The sequence below is a fragment of the Camelina sativa genome, chromosome 19, assembly GCF_000633955.1.
Source record: "Camelina sativa cultivar DH55 chromosome 19, Cs, whole genome shotgun sequence".
NCBI lineage: Eukaryota > Viridiplantae > Streptophyta > Magnoliopsida > Brassicales > Brassicaceae > Camelina > Camelina sativa.
The window spans coordinates 18,187,192-18,195,472 of record NC_025703.1 but is presented as its reverse complement, the minus strand read 5'-3'; the positions used below and the strand labels follow the sequence as shown (position 1 = coordinate 18,195,472).

The 8,281-nt window shown below is 38.0% G+C and overlaps 1 long non-coding RNA gene across 1 annotated transcript; it reads right to left on the bottom strand.

The window, feature by feature from the left end:
• On the bottom strand, positions 2,664-3,120 carry LOC104766629. Its single transcript, XR_764082.2, has 3 exons — positions 3,051-3,120; positions 2,833-2,880; positions 2,664-2,749 (listed from the first exon to the last, which is right to left on the bottom strand). It is a non-coding gene; the product is annotated as an uncharacterized LOC104766629 (long non-coding RNA).

Here is an 8,281-nt window from a genome sequence, read left to right as displayed (position 1 = left end):
CGCAGACGCAGACTCTCTATTTTCTTTCTTTTTCCCAATTTTCTTTTATTTTTTATATTCGAAGATTCTTATTTCAACTTTTCTCCCACACCCAATTTAGTCAAAAGAACCGTTTACAATTTTCCGTCTTCTATAAAATTTGCAATTTTCATGCTGTCAACATTTATCATGGCACAGTATTTTATATATTTTATATTGATTTTTTTTAACAAATATTTAAAAAATTAGTTTTTGACCCGTGCATAAGAACGGAATTATTATTTGTGAAATTTAATATAATAGAAGTTTTAGTAATTTTGACAATATAATTTAGTTGTATATTATCAATTTACTTTTAGTAATTTTAACAATATAATATGATACTATATTATCAATTTAGATGTTAATACTTAAAATAACATTAATTTGTTAAAATTAATATATTGGTAAGTACTTTACAATGTATAATTTGGTTGAATTTTTATAATTTTTTAATGTTACTCCTAAATGTAGTTATATGTATTTAAAAATATAAAAATATAAATTTTATAATCATGTAAAACTAAACTAAAAGTAACAATAAAAAATTGAAGATACCCTTTATAATATGTTAAAATGAGAAATATGGCATTTTGTTTTAGATAAAACAGGAAAATTAAGAGATTCCATAAAATAATGAGAATATTTGTGTGATTGTTTAAATAGTAATAACAACTAATGAAAATACTACACTAATTATTTAAAGTAGAGGAATTAATTATTCCGGTTTGTTTTATTTGGAAATCTCGTTTGCTTTGACTGTTAAATTAAATAAAAGGAAATGAGATGATTTAGAAAAATATACAGAAAAGGAGTTAATGTAAAAACCTCTATCCTTTGTCGGCACCATTCTTAGCCAGTTAATTGCGATGTGAGCCACCTCCGCCCAGACCTTCCTCTCTCTTTCACCATCGTTCTTTCGACATAAATCTTTTGTGTATATGAAATACATGAGCTGCACATGTATTGGAGAAACCTTTAAGTATGTTCTGCTTTTGTAAGCAACCTTAGATGTTAATTTTTTCTTTGTTGATGATTCTTGAACAGCATCAATGACATCATCACGTAGTCGTTTTGTGTTTGGAGTAAGAGGAGAAGACAAAGACAATTCACTATCTTTTGTTTCTGAAAAGGTATTTTCCAACTGCAAATATTGGAGAAAACTTTAATGTATATATGAGAGAGCTATAATAATAATTTAGTATGTAGAAATATGAAAAACTATATAACTTGAATATCGTTTGACATGCTTGAAATGATAGATACTTCAGATTGAGTTCTCTCCTTGTAAATGTAAACCACGCTAATAAAGATGTTTCCATTCACAACTAAGACAATAATACAAATACAGTAACTATCTTTGTAACAAGGTACCTTGAAGATTAGATTATCTTGAAATTTCTGAACAGTTTGTGGTTTTTCAATGAGTTTAACAACTTTGAAACTTGATTGTGGATTCTTTTTTTCAGTACCTTTGACATGAACAATCCAAACAATGCCCCTTCCTTGTAACTCAATGAGATCTTGATGAATTTCACCTTGACGGTTAAACTACACAATAAATTAGAGAAAGAAGTTTGGTTATAAGGTGATAGTTATATATGTAAAAAAAAAAAAAAATAGGTTCGGTCCATGACATAGAGTTGTATTAAAAAAATGCAAACCACACCTAAAGTTGTTGTTCAAGCAATTCATAGGCAGACTTATGAATAAGTTGCATAACTTCCCTATCAAACAAAAGGAATGTTGCGGTTGCAGCTGTATGATCAACAACTTTAACATGTACTTTGTACCTGAGAGGAAAACAAAGAAGGCTAATATTTTAGTCCTTTTGATATGCGAGTTTCATACTTTATTAAATTGTTAAGGTCAGCATTACCTTATACTTGTTGAAGTTTCTTCCTTGTCGCAATGATCGGATGAGTACTTGTTGAGGTCAAGTTATTCTGTTTCTGGATTAAAATAGGGCATGACCCTCTTTAAACATTGTGTGCATCCAACATAGTACCATTCAATGTCTTTTCAAAATTCCAAAATTCTAGCAAAAGTAACGCAAGTATTTTCCTGACAATTTTAAAATCAGATAAGTATATATCAACTTTATATTAAATAGACTTGAATTTTTTTTTTGTGCAAAAAAATAGACTTGAATATGAAAACAAATACCTGAGCAGTTTTAGTAATGTGATCAATAGATTCCCAGCTACTTAATGGGAAAGAATCTTCAACTTTGTTGCTCAAATCAGGTGCCATGAGTTGAGAAACTCTATGAACATCATTTGAGCCCCTATTGCCCAACCTGAAGTGTTTTGTTGAAAATAAAGGAAGGTAATGTCAAGATTTATGACTCACGAAACTTAAGTCTTAAGTCTTTAAAGCTTTGCATCATATATAGCATCAGACTAATAGATGGAATGGTAACATTAAATAGATCCTTATGGAGTTAAACCAACTAACGATTGGTTTGACAGTTAAAGGAAATAGAATTGGATGAAACTATATAAATCATAAATCAAAAAGACGATCTCATATCCTATCTATAAGAACTGGTGTCTGGTTAGAGCACACAATTAATGTCTACAACACAAAAATTTTCCTTTTAACAAAGTATTTCCTTACAAAATTTTAAACATAGAAAAGACTTACTGCTTTTTAAATTTAGCAATCTCAGATAGGTCTCCATCAAGAAACAACTTTGTAGAGAATCTAGAATTTTGAACAGATACTTTACCTATATATAAAATAATGCTTTGTTAATAGGTCGCATAGAGAAGAGTTCATATTATAAATTAGTAATAAGATTGAATTTGTTACCATTAAATTTTTTGATCCTCATAAGACTCCCAAGTAATATTATAGGACCTGCAATTTTTTTGGTAACATAAGAATATACATCTTCAACATGATTCTCCCATAGAGTACACTCCATGATAGTGTCACTGCAAGAGAAATCAAAAACTGATCTAAGTATGGTGTACAGTTTATAAAGAGAGACATGACGAAGTGTGAAACTCTCCAGCAACTTCACTTACCTTAGATCTCTTAGCTGAATATCCAACAGCTTTGACTTCTGTCCAGAACAATCTTTCTCAGTAATCTGACATTCTGACTCATACCAACAACTTCTCCAATAATATCTGGGACAAAATGGAAATAGAAGCAAACTATAACATAATGAAAATCTGAATGCTTAAATAAACAGAAAGGAAGATATTGTCAACATTTTTCCTTTTAAATAAACTTTACTGAGAAAGATTGATCTCCACTTGAAAACGAAAAAGGATTTGGTAATCTATGTAAGAGTAAAGTGACATGTAAAATAGCAGGAGGAAACATACCGAAGAATACATCATCCACAATGGATTGAGTTGAAATCTCTGAGAAAGAATAACAGTTGAAGCGAGATATACTTGGGATCTGATCACACGGCTTCACCCATGTAGTAAACATGAAATTAATCTTGTAAGGATGTGTAGTTCCCTTGTAGTCACCAAGGTTATCACGAACTTCAAAATTCAAGATATCACAAAACCTTCCTTCCACCAATTCCTTTTTGAATTTTCTAACTAAAGTGTTTTTCACTGATACTTGAATTCGATCCCCCAACTGCCTGTAGCAGCAGAAGGGGAGCTAGAGGAAAGATTCATTGCTGCACTTGACATCCAACTGGAGGCGCTTGTAGAGCGTATGGCCAAGCGAAAAGCTCCACCTCCTAAGTTCTTACCACCACACGAACTTCAAGAGGAAATCTCTGAGGAGGCAGTTCAGTTGGAGATTGAGGTTAAGGAAGCTGTCAAGGAGATTGGGTATGAAATTCTCAGGAGTGGAGTGTGCTTAAACCCTGAGCTGCAAAGCGAGGAGAAATTGGAGGATCCTGGTTCTTTTACTCTGCCATGTTCAATAGGTCTTAGGATTTTCAACAATTGCATGTGCGATCTGGGAGCTTCAGTCAGCATCATGCCGCTACCAGTTGCTTATAAGATGGGTTTCAGCAGTTTTAAATCGAGTAGTCTGTATTTGGTTCTAGCTGATAGAACAATCAGACATCCGATTGGGATCCTGGAAAATTTGTCTCTCAGGATAAGAAGAGTGGAAGTCCCTACTGATTTTATGATCCTTGACATGGATAAGGAACCAGATGATCCACTGATCCTAGGGAGACCATTCTTGGCAACAGTAAGTGCAGTGATTGAGGTGAAACAAGGCAAGATCAGAATTGAGCACGGAGAGCATTTCAAGATGGAATTTGATGTCAAGAAAGGGATTAAAAGGCCAACTATTGATGGTCAAGTTTTTTCCACTAAGACAAAGCAGAGAAAAGTCAAGCATCTTGAAGAACACTACATTTGCTGTGGAACCCGGACAAGACTTGGAGAATCCATTGAATCTGCCTGCTAAAGTGGAAAAGATTCCAGAACCTTTCCCTCCTAAATCCCATGTTTAAAGAGGATGAAGAGTCAAGCTTAGTGACTTAAAACAAGCTCACTTGGGAGGAAGTCCCAAAGGTATCCTTTATTTTGTTTTAATTCTTACTTATTTATTTTATCTTATTTTCTATTTTTGCATATTTACATATATATATATATATATATATAAAAGTGAAAAAGAAATTTTGGGAAACCTGAGGCTCTACCCGAATGCGTACTCGACGCGCCTGGTCGTGTTCCCCATCGAGTGGCGAGTGGAATCCGAATTCCACAGCCCCAAGCACACTCTCGGCGAAGCCCAAGTTGAAAACCCTAGAGGCAGCCACTTCTATTTAAAGAGGACTCTCTCTTCCCCAAGAAAAAACTGATAAGTCCAAAAAACTTTTAAACTTCTTTCATCTTACTTCTTCTCTCTCTAAAACTCGAGTGTTCTGAGATTTTTGGGAACTAACCCTATTGATCTCGAGTTTAGCTTTTCTTTCTCCTTAAGGATTCCACCAATGGCACCAAAGATGAAGACCTACCAAAAGAAGGGAAACAGATCAACCTCCGCCGCTGCGAGAACCGGAGGTGAGACTGCCGAAACTCGCGATTCGCAAGGAAGGGGAGACGTTCCACTTTCTCAACAGTTGGTCGGACGTTTTGCATCCCCAACCCGATGCTCAACCCAATCCGCCACCCGAGAGGATGCTCGAGTAACCGATCGTGTAGAGACCCGTGTTCTCTGTCCCGATCATGTAGCGGTCGCAGTCCGCCGATCTCCTGGACGTAGGGACCTGTCTACGTCCGAGAGAACCGTTACTGACCCTATGGAGGTCGATTCTGATGCCGGTGGGGGAGGACCAAATGAGATCCAAACCTCGCGGTTAAGGAGCAGAGCTGTGGTTGCAAGAGGTAAGAGACCAGCCTCTGAAAGGGCTGAGAAGGTAGCTGAGAAAGCAGCGGAAGAAGAAGATCGAGATTCAGAGGAGGAGAGCCGTGACCGAGAGGAGGAGCAGAGAGAACGCACACGCCAGTCGCGGAGGCTGAAGCAGAAGGAGGTGGAAACTCCGGCGAATCTCTTCAAGGTCCTCCGCAAGATGAGCTTCGTTAGTACCCGCTATCCCCACCGAGAAACAATGAAGCAATTGGGCATCGCTAGAGACGTCGAGTTCCTGTTCGACATGTGCCACCTGGGCAAGATGATGCGAGCCAACCTCGAGGCTTATGAGGAGGAGACGGTACACTTTCTATCCACGCTGCGGTTACACTTCTTTGAGGACAACCCGACCCTACTACCCGATGGGGGGATCTGATTCATCACTTTCTCCGTGCGCAACAAGGAATACCGACTCACCTACAAGGAGATGGAGAAGTTGTATTGTTTCAAGGCTGGGAGTGGGGAGAACATGGAGTTGAGCAAGGAAGAGATGAAGTCCCTATGGCTGACAATAGGCGACAAGCTCCCTTACAAATCCACAAGCTCCAAGTCTGCTCAAATAAGGAGCCCTGTTTTGAGGTATTTTCACAAGTCCCTCACCTGCACTCTTTTTGCTAGAAAGGAGGCTGGGAATGTGAATGACCATGAGCTCTAGCTACTAGACATTGCTTTGTGTGGAGTATTAGACAATGATAGGGATGGTACACCACTAGTTGGAGATGATGCAGATACTAGCATGGTCTTTGTGCTGCTCGATCAGTTCCTCTACCTGAAGTCTTGGGCAATGAAAACTGAGATAAGGGATGGAGCTGGAGAGATCTCCATTGGAGGATTGGTCACACCAATCTTGGTAGCTTGCGATGTGCCCCTAAAGGGATTGGTTCATGAGCCGAGATGGCTAGACATCGACTACCTCACATTGGCGAGGTTCTTGGCTTATGAAAAGCAAAATGACATGCTGCTCTTCAAGTTTGTCCATCCAACTGCCGAAGCTACCCAAATGATCCTACCCAACGTCGTGTGCACGAAAGTCCGGTTAGGTGACAACATAGACTTCACACCACCTTTGGAGGAGCTTTACAATCCAGAGGAGGAATTTGAAGCTAAGGGAGAGCAAGCTGGGCAAGAACAGGGAGACAACTCAGATGAGTATGATTTTTAGGAGTATGTTTGCTCCCAAAAACATCCTGTTGGGGAGAAGGAAGCTCACAAGAGGATCGGCTGGCTGAAAAGGATGAACAAGTTCCTAGCCAAGAAGGTAAAAGACCTCACTGGCTCAGTGAAGGAAATGGGAGGACAGATCAAGGAGCTGCAAGACAAGGCAAGCTGTGCCTTAGCTCCCACTTCGGCTTATGCACCCACATGGATGGGAAGAAGCGGACCATTGGGAGGAATCCGAGGATTAGCACCTCCAGAGCCTCACAATGCATCCTCCTACGAGCCCCAAGTAGAGGAGGATGTCACCAGACCAGATAGATCGCGGAGAAGCCACTCGGATGCCTATCCGATGCATAACCTGATGGGATACACGATGCCCTATCCGATGCCACCACCGAGCACACATCCGGGTGACCACTCAAGTACTTTCCCTCCGCCTTACCAGATGCCATATCAGATGCCCAACTCGATGCACCCTGCAAGTGGCTATAAGGGTGATCATTTCGGACCTCTCCCACCATACTCGTCGTACTATCTGATGCCATAACCGATGACCTATGTGAGCACTTACCCGATCAACCCCTCAGATGCTGGTCCGAGCAGGTCGTCCGTGCGTATAACCGAGCTCTCTGATGAGCGAATCCCGGCACCTGGTGAAGCCGGTGGCGACCCTGGTTACACGTTGGCGAGTATGGAGGCTGCTATAACCTCCTTCTTCACCAACCCATTAGGTATCATATTCATCCAACCTTTGTAAATAACATTGCATTTAGTTTTATTTCATTTTGTGTGATTCTTGGAACCTTTTTCGGACTTTTATTTACACAGGGACTGTGTAATTTAAGTTTGGTGAGGGTCCTAGAATGTATATAACATTGTGTTTTATTTTCTTATTTTCTTATTTCAAAATTTTTGCATGCTAGTTTTATTCATTTGAGTCTGCATCTATGTGCATTGAAAAACCCAAAAAAAATTGAAAAACTAAAAAAAAAAAAAAACGAGTGTTCATGTAGTTGCATTTTCATAGTAGGATTGAGTCTAGAATGCTTCATATAGGATTGTTGCATATGCATTTTAGGGGACAATGATTAAAACCACCTTGTTTAATGTCAAACCTTAGGATTGAAGCTATAGGCCTTAATCACATTTCATTGTTGCTAGATCAATCTTTGGAAAAAAATGAAAAATCTTTGTTTAGAACCTTATGTCTCTTGAATGCTTCCTCCACTTGCTTGAACATTGAATCATCTCTATATTATTGGACTTAACGTGAACTTAAATTGTCTTGCTTATGGAATTTGAATATTTGCTCATGGTAACTCTAAACTCGGGTTAGCACTCCATTTTTACCAATCTTTTCGTTTAACCTGATTTGTTTTTTCCTACCCTTGAACCCAAACCTTTCTTTCAAACCTCGTTGTGAATTGTTGATTGAAACCTTTTCATTGTGCTATAGGTTGTGAAACCTTGAGAGTATTGAGAACGACAAAGAACTGGCTCTTGATTTAGCTAAGTTATAATCATTTGGACTAGCTAATAGAATCGATTTTGAAAGATAGGTGGTTAGCATGTTTATTTGGGGTGGGGTTGAGAAAAAAAAAAAAAAAAGAAGTCCCTAAGGTCCAGTTCAATTAGCTCTAAGTAAAAAAAAAAGAGAGAAAATGATCTTGCTATAGTCTCCTAAAAAATATATATATAAATATATATATATATATTAGGAATTTAGCAAAGGAAGAAAAAAAAAAAAAAAAAAAAGAGC